The sequence below is a fragment of the Macrobrachium rosenbergii genome, chromosome 33, assembly GCF_040412425.1.
Source record: "Macrobrachium rosenbergii isolate ZJJX-2024 chromosome 33, ASM4041242v1, whole genome shotgun sequence".
NCBI classification, from domain to species: domain Eukaryota; kingdom Metazoa; phylum Arthropoda; class Malacostraca; order Decapoda; family Palaemonidae; genus Macrobrachium; species Macrobrachium rosenbergii.
In genome coordinates this window covers 2502358-2516390 of record NC_089773.1, presented here as the reverse complement: position 1 = coordinate 2516390, position 14033 = coordinate 2502358, and the positions used below count along the sequence as shown (strand labels likewise).

Below are 14033 nucleotides of genomic sequence, written 5' to 3'. Positions count from 1 at the left end.
GTGAGCATCCGTGGGTGTTGTATAAGGCGATTTGAAAGAGGTGTGAAAGGTGTTGGTTGGGAAATGCTAAAAAGGGGGGAGAAATATAGAGGGATGAATAAATTTGTTTTTATTTAGCATTTCCCAACGTTTTGTGAGAGAGAGAGAGAGAGAGAGAGAGAGAGAGAGAGTGAGTAATTGTCGAAGTGAGTGCTTCGTTGTTGGAAGAGGATGAGGTCGTTGGAGTTTGTTTACGGCGCTGTCTGTCTGTGGAATGTGTGTGTGAGGATTTTTTTTAGGTTTTGAAGGCAGTCTTTTTGAGTCTTGAGTCAGAGCTAGTGCTGGTCTGTTTTTTTGGTTTGGACAGTTTTTGTGCTGATGCAAAGTTGTTGTTTTCCCTTGTTAGTGTGCTGTTCTTGTTGCTGTATGTTCATGAGTAGTGTGTTTTTCTGTTTTGGTTTGGTTTGTGTGGTTTTGTGTGCTGTGTTGGCGACCGTGGACGCCTTACTCCATCTTCCAGCAACCGAGGACCAGGGTGAGTGTTGTGTACTGTTTTTTTGTGTTTTAAAATCCCGCCACAGTCCTTAAGTCTTGGAATGTGCATGTGCAATCGTGTTTGGGAGCACTCACCTTTGGCATTAACTATCCAGGCTTTGGAAGATCACAGGTAGTTGTACAGGAGGGTTGATCAAGGTTTAGATCATCCTCCATTCATGAGTTAATTAGCCTTGTGGTTTGGCTATCAGTTATGTCAGGTCCAATGGTTTGTGTCCACAAACCACATGGTACAAGTATTGTGTGCTCCTGCTTTTGTAAATCATATAATAGAATGGACTTGGCTGGTTCTGCTTCTGCTCTAGTGCAGGGTGGGTTTGAAGGACGTTGTTTTTGGTTCTCTCATCAGAACTTGATACTTTTGTCATGCCAGACATTTTTAAATTTTGTTTTATGAGCAGGCACAGGATTGGCATTTTGCCCTCTCTTTTTCACTGCTTTGGTTAATACCTCTTCCAAACCATGATTTTATATAGCTGTCACCCTCCAGGATCAGGTTATTGCTGATCTTCCCCTTACGTCCCTTGGAGTAAGGGTGCATTTCAGGTAAAGTGAGTGTGATTTGTTGCCTTCTTCAGGAGTTATGATTTGCATTTTACAGAGAAGAATTGTGGAGTCTTGACTGATCCCTTACTGTGCAGTATGATTCTCAGACATGAATGAAGAAAGAAAAGGTTTGTAGGGAACATGGTAAGAAATATTCAGCCAAAAATTGTTCTGCCAGGACTTTTTTTTTTTTGTCAAGTTTTCTGTTCTTCCTTTAGAGGAGGAACCTCAACTAATGGAACTTCTTGTGGCCTCCCCCCCCCATCAATTTATGATCAATCCAGGACAGGTTGACTCAACTTGTGTTTGGAATACAGTAAGGTGTGTGGAAGGTAAATAACATGCTCTGTTTGATAATTGAGAAGCAAAAGCAGAGGTATAGCTCTGCTCACCTGTGCTTTGCCCGTTTGATCAATACTCAGTCTTTGTTGTCCACTGTCCTGCTGTGGACTTTAAGGGATATGGCTTTCTCCACAGGCAACAGGCCTCCTTTACTTATAGAAGACTGGGAGCAGTCTGAGGTACCCTGTGTGATTGAGATTCTCTTGAGCAGCTCTGTCTTTTTCATTGAGCTTCTTTTAGAGAAACTGATACCAGTGTACACAGCTCCTCTATTGCCTTTCACTTAATTTTCTTCAGGACTTGCTAAGGAAGAAGGAGAGACACCTCATTTTAATACTCATTTAATCCTATAATACAGTATAAGCTGTCCTCTAATGTTATCCATGCATTTAGGCCTGACTGCTCGAAGGCAGAGGGAGTTTTGGGGGTTCCTTTAGTTCTACCCTTTTCTTCTCTTAGCTGACCTGTGCTCAGGGCAACCAGAACTCATCTTACTTCTCCCCTGCCATGGCCGTCACGTTCCAGTGCTTACTGGTTCCTTGTATGAGGGAAGGACATGTTTTTTGCCTGAGTTTAGGGTATGTAATCCAGTTAGGTTTGAAGAAAGAGCCAGTCCTATTGGCTTCCTTCAATATCATCTGCAAAGACACTTATGACCCCTGGCTCTCATCCATTGGACCTTAGTAGTACTTAACAGTTTTAGCTTTCCCAGCTCCAATAGGGTGAATTTACATCCAGCCTTAGGTTCATGGTAATATCTGGTACTGTATATTGTATCTCTTCTATTCCTTTGTGTTCTTCCTAACTGCACAATCCTGTCTGTATTTGCACTAGTCAGTTGGGATGTTAGCAAACTACACTACTAGACACTTGTTCCAGTATTCAGAAATGATTATGTAGGCTCTCCATTCTCTCTCTTTAACAAGGGAAGGATGAATGTAGAGCATTATTGTTTATTCCAGAATGCTGAGCCAGTAAGTCCCAACCTGGATTTCTTGTCCTTTTACAAGAAAATACAGGATTCTTTGATTTCTCCCAGAGGATCAGTCCCACATCTGATCATCCCTGCTGATGCGCATGTAGCTGAAATAAAAGATTTGGTTACCAACAAGTGAGTAGGCAGTACTCCGCTCATGTGCTACCTCTAACTACCTTATTACCAGGTTTCAGTGATAGTACCAGGTGTCTCTGAAGGCATATCCATATAAAAGACTTCATGTCTGTATACGGGCAGTCCCCGGTTATCGGCAGCCTTGGTTATTGGCAATCCGGTTTTATGGCGTTTGTGTAGTGACAACGATAACTAGATTTTCGGTGCCGATCTCTGCTTATCTGCGCCTATCTCCAGTTTTTGGTGCCGATCCCCAATTAACAGCATTGCTGATCCCCAGTTATTGGTGCTGGTAAGCTCTGTTATCGCTGATTTTCGGTTTTCAAAGATTTTTGGTTATCGTCACGCCATTGGGAATGGAACCCCCACTGGGACTGCCTGCATTGTATTAGGGAAGATTTAAAATTATTTTACATTTGCATTTTGATTTTCATGTTACATTTCATTCTGCCACCTTGGACTGGATGTAATGACAGTAGTACAAGTACAGTAATAGGTTGGGAACTTTAACACCAGGAAAAAAAGAGGTAAAAGGTTTGAGACTATAACACCAGGAAAAAAAAAAAGAGGTTTTTTATATCCTGTACTGAATTTGCAATTAAATCACTAGGTTTATTTTGTACTTTTTTTTTTAGTTTAAGGAGATAAAAGTTTACCGTTTGGAGATTATGTAATTCAAAACATCAGTTTTTGAAACGAATGTTATCTCTCTGTAGCTTTTGCTTCCGTGCCAGCAGGAGATTGACAGATTGGAAAATAAAAAAGAAGACACTGTTTTCTGTGAATATCTGCTTTCTATCCATATACTTCCTCCACCTCCCACCAGGGGACCGATAAATACGAACACTCATAGCTGATCAGTCTACTTCTGTCACCGGTTTCAATAGAAGGTAGACTTATATTTAAATATATGTACTGATTCTGCCAACACCAGTTGTCAGAATATAGGTCCTGGTACTGCATTAAGGGGCTTTTCCAGCACCAGTACCTATATAAACAACGTGATAAAGTTTCTGTTTTTTCTCAAGCATGAGAAGAAGTCCTTGGTAGCAGCCTTTAAGGCTAGAGGGCCATGTTGGCTTTGGCTCTTGGGCTTGTCTTAGGACAAGGATGTCTTTCGGGGTGTTAAGGTGGAGTTTCCCAGGTCTCATGTACTCACTTTTCCTTTGGATATGTATATGGTTTTTAAGTTCATGTCGCCGCCCTCAGAACCTTTTGGAGCAAGCTCGTTTAAAAGGGGTTTCTATGGAAACTCTTCACAGTATTGGCCTTAACTACAGTTAAGAGAATGAGGGAGTGAAAAGCTTTGTTAGTTAAAGTAGGATTTGCTAAGACAGAGCAATTCTTCTCCATTTGCGGGGTGAGAATGTTTAGGGCTAGGCCCCTACCTATAACAGTCTTTTACCCAGCTTAGAATCACTAGAGCCTGAGGAGCTTGACCCCTTTGTGGGCCCAGTAAGGACTCTATAAGATTTTGTTTGAATTATACTAAAAATATTAAAGCTGATGTAAAGAATATGTTGTTGTGTTCGGAAGCCAGAGCACTTGAGGATTAGGAATGTAACGTCCTTTGCATTAGGTCTTTTGTTAGGGACTTTCATAGTAATTTGTATCCTTATTGGAAGGTAAAGCTGCTTGACATGGGAGCAGTGGCTACAGCTTTTAAATTTGGAAAGAACTTAAATTTTGATAAATTACTGAAGTCACTCAGTGGCATGGTAATTCTGTATTTGCTGTGATTTATCTTCATAATTGTAAAGATTCAATACCATTATTGCAGAGCATTAGCTCCTCTGGTTTGTGCAGGGGATATTGTATCCTGAATCAGTCTGTAACCTTTTCTGCCAGCTGCATTTTAGACATGGTTGTGGTTTTTGGGAAGTTTGGAGGTATTCAGTGTTGAGTATAGGAAGTGTACCTTCTTTTATGTAGGTACCTGTTAGTTATCCATCGTTGAGTCTGCAGGGTTTTGGCACAGTAACCCTACCCCTCCTTCTGCTGAAGGGGGCCACCCTCCAAAGAGACCTTGGGTATCTTCATGATGAGGTTCTTGTACCTGAGTGACAATCCTCCCAAGGTGGCAGTAACAGTGGGTTGAATTCACTGGGTAAACAAACACTTGTTTTGTACATAATTTTTTGTTACCAAGCAGCCTTTAAAGGATTGGCTGATTTCCACTCTTCCCACCTCCTTTTTCAAATGTAAGAACCAGCTATATTTAATGGAGAGGTAAGGTTCATTTAAAAAATTTAAATATTTAATTTATTTATTTTTTGAATAGTAACTTCTCCATTGTATAATTTGCCCTCCCTACTTTCCCACATTCAAAGTGGACAGTAGTAGACTGACCAGGTGTGAGTGTTTGCATCTATTAGTCCCCAGGTCGGGGGTGGGGGAGGTAGATGAATAAAAAGCATATATTAATAGAAAAGTGAGTATTCTCATTTTTATTTTGCAATCTGTTGAACTCCTGCTGTCGCTGAAGTAAAGCTATACAGTATAATGGAGAGGTAAGTATTTGAAAAATAAATACTGAATTAAGTATTTATATTTTAGTTTGCTTTAGGTACAAGCAATCTTTCTGAAATTGTAGTAGTTTTTTCAGAGTACATAATTAACATAATTAGTAATAACAGAACTGGATACAAGACAAGGGTTTGCGACTGCTGCGTAGGGCAAAGTGTACTTCCTGATGATGAATTTTTTAGCTTTGAGTACATAATTAACATAATTAGTAATAACAGAACTGGATACAAGACAAGGGTTTGCGACTGCTGCGTAGGGCAAAGTCTACTTCCTGATGATGAATTTTTTAGCTTTGTTTTTATAAAGGCATAGTTTTATGTGTATTATATTGAGGAGCTCAGAATGTAGACCTACTTTATTTTGCTTTCTGAAGTATCTTTAGTAGATGAACAAGCTGAATTTAGTTACAAATCATCCCCAGCGTAAAGGTATAGTTGTCACAAAACATTCATAGGTACTTTGCATATATCTCTTCAGCATTTTAACTTTTCTCTTCTGTTCCAGGTCTTCACAAGAATAACCAAGAAGGAAATGCCGTGGATTCTGCCGGAGATAATTATTTGAAACAGTATAATGTTGAAGGTCATAGCTTGAGCCTACTATGCAGCCAAGGTATCACAGTCCTTCGTTACAGTATAACATTATACCTAACTAACACGTTTGCAAAATCTTGCAAGCAGTGATTGGAAGAAACAACTGACTTGATATTTAATGATAACAGTGAATTGTTGCCCCAAGGACTTGGTTGTCCACATAGATTCCATCATTCTAAGGGATGTCTGACCTCCTCTTATGTACTCTTTATAGTTCTTTTCAAAAAATGTTTCATGAAGATCGGATGCCCAGAAATTATACTCCATGTAAACCTGAGATTTTATATGAAGAGGTTACCTGAGAATGGGTAGCACTGAATTTTCCAGCGGATTAAGAAGCACGTGTGAAAAGATGACTCATGTTGAGTTGTCGATAGAAGACTCCTGTTTATTTTCATTGATGTTGCTACACATTTGCTCATCTTGCAGACTTTATCTTGGACGTTGACAAAAAACGGAACAGATTTAGCTGTGTTGCAATCAGAAAACAGGCAAATTCCTCCCAGCAAAGCTAATTACAGAAAACAATTCAAGTGAAGCATATAGAAGCAAAACAAGTTGTTACAGTATTTAGACTGTCTAACCTAAAGCATGATAAAGGATAATCAGTTGATCCTAATAGGAAGAAAATGTGTTGCTCTTGTTGGTGTAAGGTTCCTGAAGCATGTAAAGATGGACTTATGGCTCTTAATGAAGAATCCTGTGGTTCTTTTCACAGTATCAATTCCACAGTCAGTTTTGTAATTCTTTTATTTATAAGTTAGTTAACTTTCTAGCCTAGGTACATGCAGGTTCTGAGTGTTCTCAATCCATTATCATTGTTGATATGTCTGTGATCTGATCAGTGGGAGAAATATACTGCTGCCTCTTGAACTTTCCAATCAAGCTGCCAGATAAAAGAATAGCCTCATGAACAGAAGAAAACAAAGCCAAAGAAGACGAGCTAAATTTAGAGGAAAAAAAAAATGGGTAAAGATAAGTAAGAAAAAAGGTATACTGTACTGTATAAAGTGCACAAACATAGGGCAAATGAAATAACATCAAGTAACATCTGTGCCTCTTGTGAACCAACATCCACAGCATTATAAGGAACACTGTTCAAAGTTTATCAAGTAAGAGAGATTAAGGACTTTGGCTTATGGCCCATTTATATGTGTCTTTTTCACAAAGTTTAGACACTGAGTTTGCAAAGGCACCAGAAGAGCAGGCTTGGAAGACAATTGCAAAACTGCTTTCTTTCAATAAATCTCATAGAAGATGGCAGTTGTCTAGATCATAACTACGTACCATTGTTTAGAAAAATGGGACCACTGCTTCAAGCAATTTGCGTTGAGGATTATTCTGCGATGCTTCAAATGTTAAAACAGAGTAGGACTGAAAAAATTGAAAGATATATGAAGCACATGAAGTTAATGCCACCATTGTAGACAAGACAAACTTTGCAAAAAATACCCTTCTATCTGACAGCATTAGATGAAATATTTTCCAAGTCCTTTGAGAAAGTAAGCTTGGTGTCTGAGTTAACACCAGGCATTGTCAAATAATCGCAGTTATCAAGTACTGTGGAAACTATTTATACCTGTTGCACCACTGAGTGGGACTTGGTATGAGATTGGCTAATTTAGATATTTGACTTTGCTGTTTGCAATGAGAGGGCAGAAGGAACAGTCTTTCAGAAAAGCAATAGGTATGGCAGCAGCAAGACAAAGATCTGTAGGAAGAACCAGGAAACCATGGAGAAGGGGAGAAAGGAGAACAAACAAAGACATAGACCTGATTGGAGTTCATACAGAAAGAGCACAGGACACTAGATTGGTGAGAACTCATATTGTACTTGGAATCCATGAAGAGAAAAGCTGTTGTAAATACAATTATGATGATAATGACAATTGACTTTGCTACAGATCATGTTGGACACCACTGGATGCAGTATTTCCTGATCTGTTCTAGATCTCAGCTAAGGCTTGTGGCTTTTTCATTTTGCATGGAATATTTGAATAACTGTAAGGACATCACTTCCAAAAACATCCATATTTGTCAGTCACTATAAAAGTGCCAGATGAACGAAGTCATTCTTAACTACAATCTGATTTTTGAGATTTTGCACATTGAATAAATTGAGAATACAGTATAAAAGAATGAATTTGCATGTCTCAAGAAATGTTGCAGGAAATACTAAGTACAAGTAATCTCCAATTATTAATAAAGAAGATGAACATCCAAGAGGTTATTTCAGCAGGAGTAAGATTAAGGCCTATGTTGTTTTTTGGGTCTTGTGACTTGAGCAGATGTACAGTACATTTCAAGGCTAATCAGATGTACTCCAGGTGTAGTTCCAGATGTCTGTGAAGAAATTTGCAGTACAGTAAAAGAAGAAAAGATGAATATGAATATAGTGCATCTCGCTGTTTCTTGCTGCAAATGTAAGTAGTGCTAGTGTTCTTTTCTTTTTTTTATGGTTATATGATGGGCATTTTTGTTTTATTTGTCCACTAACTTTTGATGGTGTAATGCTTATAAGACATTTCCTTGCTTTTTTCTTTCTCATATTCTTTTTGCTTAAGCTATACAGTGACTATCACAGTAATACCTCGATCTTACTCGATTCGAGTTGTGCGAATTCAAAGACACGTGAACTTTTCATTGGAACCTAACTAATTGTCATATGCGATTTTTTCGCAGACACGCGATATTTGCGAAATCCTCAAGAAACCCTCCAGAATTGTTCATGTTTAATTATTTTAAGTAATTTATAAGTTTTCATGCTTTTTTGTGTAAAATCTCCATGAAAAAGTATTACTGTTTTTTTCATTTTTGTATGTGCATAAATATGATACAAAGGTAATTACAGCACATACAGTCAGTGTACTTTTACAAGACGTGGTACCCGTTCGCAAAGTTACTGCACTTTTCAAAGATGATACCCCTGCAGAAAATGTTTGTTTAATTTTTGGAGTACATTTATAAGTTTTTATGTTTCAAGTGTAAAATCAGTATGGAAAATTTGTATTATTTATATTTTTGTATATAAATACGATACAAAGGTATTACAGTAACACCCGGAACTTGCACGATTCGAGTTGCGCAAATTCACAGACACACGAACTTTTCATTGGAACCTAACTATTGTCATACATGGGTTTTTCACAGGCAAGTGAACATTTGCAAATACTGAGAAACCCTGCAAAAGTGTTTGTTTATTTTTTTATGTGATTTATAAGTTTTCAAGCTTTTGTGTGTAAATTAAATAACATTGAATAGTAAAAATAATAATTCTCTCTCTCTCTCTCTCTCTCTCTCTCTTTTACTGAGATGAGCAAATTTTTATGGTACTTGTATGTTTATTACTTTTGTATGATAAATAAATTTTTTACCTAATAATAAATACTAATTTTCAAATATTAATAATAATAATACTAATAATAATAATAATAATAATAATAATAATAATAATATAACTAATTGGAAAATTCGTATGTGATACTTATTTTAAACAAACAAATATCTTTCCCTCATCTTTTGTAATTTGGAGAAGCTCGAAGGCAAAGCTGTCAGATATGTCAATTTAACATGACAAGAATGGGGAGCGTTGCTGATTAGCTGGTTAAAGGATTCTCTCTCTCTCTCTCTCTCTCTCTTCTCTCTCTCTCTCTCTCTCTCTCTCTCTCTCTCTCTCTCTCTCTCTGTCCGTAATAATTCATAAGAAATTTCACTCTTAAGTAAGGGCAACTCTTATCTCTCTCTCTCTCTCTCTCTTTCGTAGTTAATGCAACCTACATATTACTGTTTCTCTGTATGTCTTTACCTGTACAGTAGATATTTTAAATTGATCTAATTTTACCTGTACCATCTACGAACTGTAAATGTGCCGTTCTAAAACAGAGACATAGAGCATTTCAGAACAGAGAAAGAGACAGAATACAGTAAAGAATTTTAAAAATGATGTTGAGAAGACGTCTGAAAATAGATTGGTGGAATGGGGAGAGAGGGAAATAGCATACGTAATCTTCACACATTCTTATATTTTTATGTCAACCATTTATTTCTTTTTTTAAGGGTAATGTATTAAGCTAACTTTTAAATAAAATTACAGTAACTTTAATTTCATTTAAAAGTTAGTTTTGTACATATAACTTACCTGGTAATTATATATATAGCTGTAGTCTCTGACGTCACGGCAGAAAATTGAAAATCGCGGCAGCGCTAATGAATGGTCACGTGATACCCCTTCCCACCGCCCTCTACAGGTGAGTGAGAGGAACCATAACCCAAACTCTTCATATGTTTCTGCCGTGTGGTACCGGTAAGCCGGTTCAACTTAGCAGAGAATTATCGCTGATTCTTTCGTTGGACATTGTTGGTGATGTACAATTGTTTGATTTGAATCTTTGGCAGTCATTGTTTGTACTTAACTTTTTCATCCCCGTCTTCCTTATTTAGCATTATGTCGGACACTGGTCCCTCGTGTATAGGTTTTGTAGCAAGGGCTGCAAAACTAGATTAGGGAAAATTACCATTGACCCTCATTCTGTGTGTTCGGGGTGTAGAGGACAGGTTTGTTCGGTATCGTTAACCTGTGAAGAATGTAAGAATTTGTCAGGGGAAGAATGGAAGATTTTAAATGCTTATCTGAGAAAGGCTTCAAAAGAGAGAGCTAGAAAAGCTTCAGCTAGGACTTCCTCTTTATCCTCCCGTGATAGTCAGGATGTATCTTTTCGGTTATTAACCCTGATATTCCTTCTAACAAATCTCCTATCCCAGACCCCGTTATTCCCGAACCCGATACCGTGGCCAGTCTTAAGACGCAGATGGATGCGCGTTTTAGTGTTATGCTTGCTGCCATGGAGCGGATGAGTAAGTCTTTGGTGGTAAGAAGTGCAGTGTCTTGTGATAGTGCAGTGGAGGAGCTGGCTGTTCGGCCTACTCATTCTCCTAGGCCTGGACCTCTGTCAAACTCCCAGCACCAGGGAGGAGGCAAGTCGAAAGCCCAAGGGAGGTGAGTGGGACCTGCCCCCGAGCAGTTGGCCCCTCAAACAGTCCTGTTGCCGCTTCCCAGGATGCAGATGTTAGCCATAGAAAAGGCACATCAAGGAGGTGTATGTCTTCGAGTATGTCGAGTGAGGATTCGCCTAAGAAGAGAGGTTGGCGCCGTAAAGATGTCTCGAGACCATTCAAGAGGTCTAGGTTGGCATCTCCTTTGGCAGTTCCCAAGAAAAGAGTGGCGCTTCAAGATCAACCTCCTTCGTGTAGTTTTTGGGAGGAGCCCGAATGTTTTTCGCATTCCGTTGATTCGGGAGACGAGAGGCAGGTGTTGGAAGCGCGGAGACGCTTACGTAAGAAGAGAGTGGTGTCGTCTTCGCCTGTTGTTGCTGCTTCTGGCGTGATTGCTGCATCTAGCGCCACGCGCCATGCGCCATCCTTCGTTTCGCCTGGCTCATCACGCCATACGCCACCCTACGATCCTCCTGGCGCCATGCGCCATGCGCCAAAAATTGTTTCTCCTGGTGACTCTCGTCAAGCTCCAACACCTGCGGTCTTCGTGCCTCGTTCTGTTCCGCATTCTCCTTCTTCCGCCTTGCCTCAAGATTTGTTTTTGGCGGAAATGAATAGGAAGCTTGATAGCATTCTCGGCTTTGTGGAAAAAAGTGATCCTTCCGTGAACGAACTGCAAGTTGCTTCGATTTCTAAGGATGCTCCTTCATCGAATGTGCGGCTTCCTACGAGCGATCCTGTGCTGCATTCTCCTAGGAAGACGAATCTTCCTCCATCTAGTTCCTTGGCTCTTTCTCCGATTTCTGGTGGTGATGTTGCTTCGGAATCGGAGGCGGAGGTACAACCAGAGAAAGAGAAGCCGTTATCGAGCTATAAGCAACTGCTTCAGTATTTTCTGGAGAATTTTCCGGATTCCTTTTCACCAGTATCCCCAGCTTCTCCGGAATCTCAATACGCTCGTGATAATAGGACAGACACTTCGCTGGCTACCAAATTAGTTCTTTCTATTTCGGCCAAGAAAGGATTGAAGAAAATGGAGGAGTGGCTTGCAGAGAAGAGGGAACAAGGGAAGACTGTGTTTTGTTTTCCCCCTTCGAAATTGTCGTCTCATCGTGGTGGTTGGTACGAGACTGGAGAATCTTTCTCGTTGGGAGTAGCTGCCTCCTCCCAAGGAGATTTCTCTAGTTTGGTAGATTCGGCCAGGAGGTCGGCTCTTAATTCAGCCAAAGTATTCTTTTCTACATCGGAATTTGATCACCTCTGCAAGAATGCTTTTAAGAATTTGGAAGTTATAAGTTTCCTCGATTGGTCGGTTGGAGCTCTTGGAAGGAAACTAAAAGCTTGCGCCCTTCAGGACGATCAGTTCGCTTCCCTGTCCGACGTGTTAGCTTGCATCGACAGGAGCATTAGAGATGCGGCTATGGAACTCTCTTCCGTGGTTACGTTAGGTATTCTCAAGAAACGTGAACTATGGTGTTCTTTCACCACTAAAGGTGTGTCTCGGTCCCAGAAGTCAGCTTTGTTGTTCGCTCCTTTAGATAGGAAACATCTTTTCCCGAGGGAAATAGTATCTGAGATCGCTTCGACTCTTCAACAGAGGGCAACTCAAGACTTGCTGGCACAGTCCACCAAGAAGCCTAAACCGTTGCCTTCAACAGTTGCTCGCCCGACAACGTCGACGGAGAAATCTCAAGGTTGGCCCTTTCGTGGAAGAGCCCCTGCTAAATCGTTTCCCAGATCGAGAGGGAGAGGTTGTTTTGTTCCTAAAGCGATCAAACCCTCCGACAAGAAGTGAGAGTGCCTCCCTTCACTCACCAGTAGGAGCCAGACTGTCAGCTTTCTGGACAGTCTGGGAAGAAAGGGGAGCAGAACCTTGGACAGTCTCGGTATTAAAGGAAGGCTATTCAATTCCATTCTTGAAGGACCCTCCTTTGTCCAGGGAACCAGTGGTCTTAATGGCTTATTCTCTAGACTCAGAGAAATGTTGTGCTCTAGAGAAAGAAGTGTCAGCTTTGCTAGAGAAAGAAGCAATAGAGAAAGTTCTCCCCCCTTTCTCCCCAGGATTTTACAATCGTCTCTTTGTAGTACCAAAGGCATCAGGAGGCTGGAGGCCAGTTCTAGATGTGAGTGCTTTGAACCTGTTTGTAAAGAAGACAAAGTTTGTGATGGAAACCACTCAATCAATGCTGTCATCCCTTCTTCCAGGAGATTGGATGGTATCCATCGACCTCCAGGATGTGTATTTCCACATCCCAATCCATCCTGCTTCGAGGAAGTTCCTTCGCTTTGTGTTCAAGGCGAAGTGTTTCAGTTCAGAGCAATGTGCTTCGGCCTCTCGACAGCCCCCAGGTTTTCACCAGAGTTTTGTCATCAGTGGCGAAGTGGCTACATCTGTTGGGGATCAGAACAGTTTTTATTTAGACGATTGGCTCCTGCGTGCGACGAAGAAGGAAAGGTGTGTGAAGGATTTGGAAAAGACTCTTCATCTAACCAAGAATTGGGACTTCTGGTAAATTGGCAGAAGTCACATCTGGTGCCATCTCAAGAATTAGTCTATTTGGGAGTTCAGATGAACTCAGTAGTTTTTCAGGCTTCTCTGTCGGTGGAGAGGGTAGAGTCGTGCCTGTTGAAAGTGCGAGATTTTCTGAAGAAGACCCAGTGCTTGGCCAACGAGTGGATGAGCCTTCTGGGGAAGTTGTCTTCCATAGAACCGTTTGTGAGTTTGGGGAGACTACATCTAAGGCCCCTTCAGTTCTTTTTAAGAGAAGTCTGGGACAGGAAGAAGAGCCCGGACTCGTTTGTTTTTCAAATCTCAGAGGAGATAAAGGCAGACCTCAGTTGGTGGAACTCTCCAGAGAAACTTCAGGAAGGAATTTCACTGTTCCCAAAGAACCCCAACCTCATCTTGTGTGCAGACGCTTCAGATCTAGGATGGGGAGCCACGTTAGGCAAGTTGGAAACAGCAGGCCGATGGAAGGGAGAACAACTTCGGTGGCACATCAATCTGAAGGAATTAAAGGCCATTCATTTAGCCCTTTTAGAATTTTCGAAGGTGGTAAGGAACCAGGCAGTGATTGTCCAATCAGACAATACAACAGCTCTCGCATACATAAAAAAGCAAGGAGGGACCCACTCGTTCTCGCTATACCTGGTAGCGAGAGATCTTCTGTTATGGGCGAAAACGAACCAAACGACGTTGATGACAAGGTTCATTCCAGGAAAGCTCAATGTGAGGGCAGACGAGCTAAGCAGGAGCTTTCAAGTACTCTCAACAGAGTGGATCTTAAATCAAGAAGTTTGCCTCCAACTGTGGAATCTATGGGGTCGTCCTCTCATAGATCTGTTTGCCACCAAGAAGACAACTCAACTGCCTCTTTATTGCTCTCCAG

At 40.6% G+C, this 14033-nt stretch overlaps 1 long non-coding RNA gene across 1 annotated transcript in view; it reads left to right on the top strand.

The window, feature by feature from the left end:
• The window catches only part of LOC136855795 (uncharacterized), a 72968-nt gene that overhangs the window by 27203 nt on the left and 31732 nt on the right, over window positions 1–14033 (top strand). Inside the window, exon 2 of the long non-coding RNA XR_010858129.1 lies at window positions 5564–8075. This is a non-coding gene — a long non-coding RNA (uncharacterized lncRNA). The remainder of the gene's footprint in view (window positions 1–5563; window positions 8076–14033) is intronic.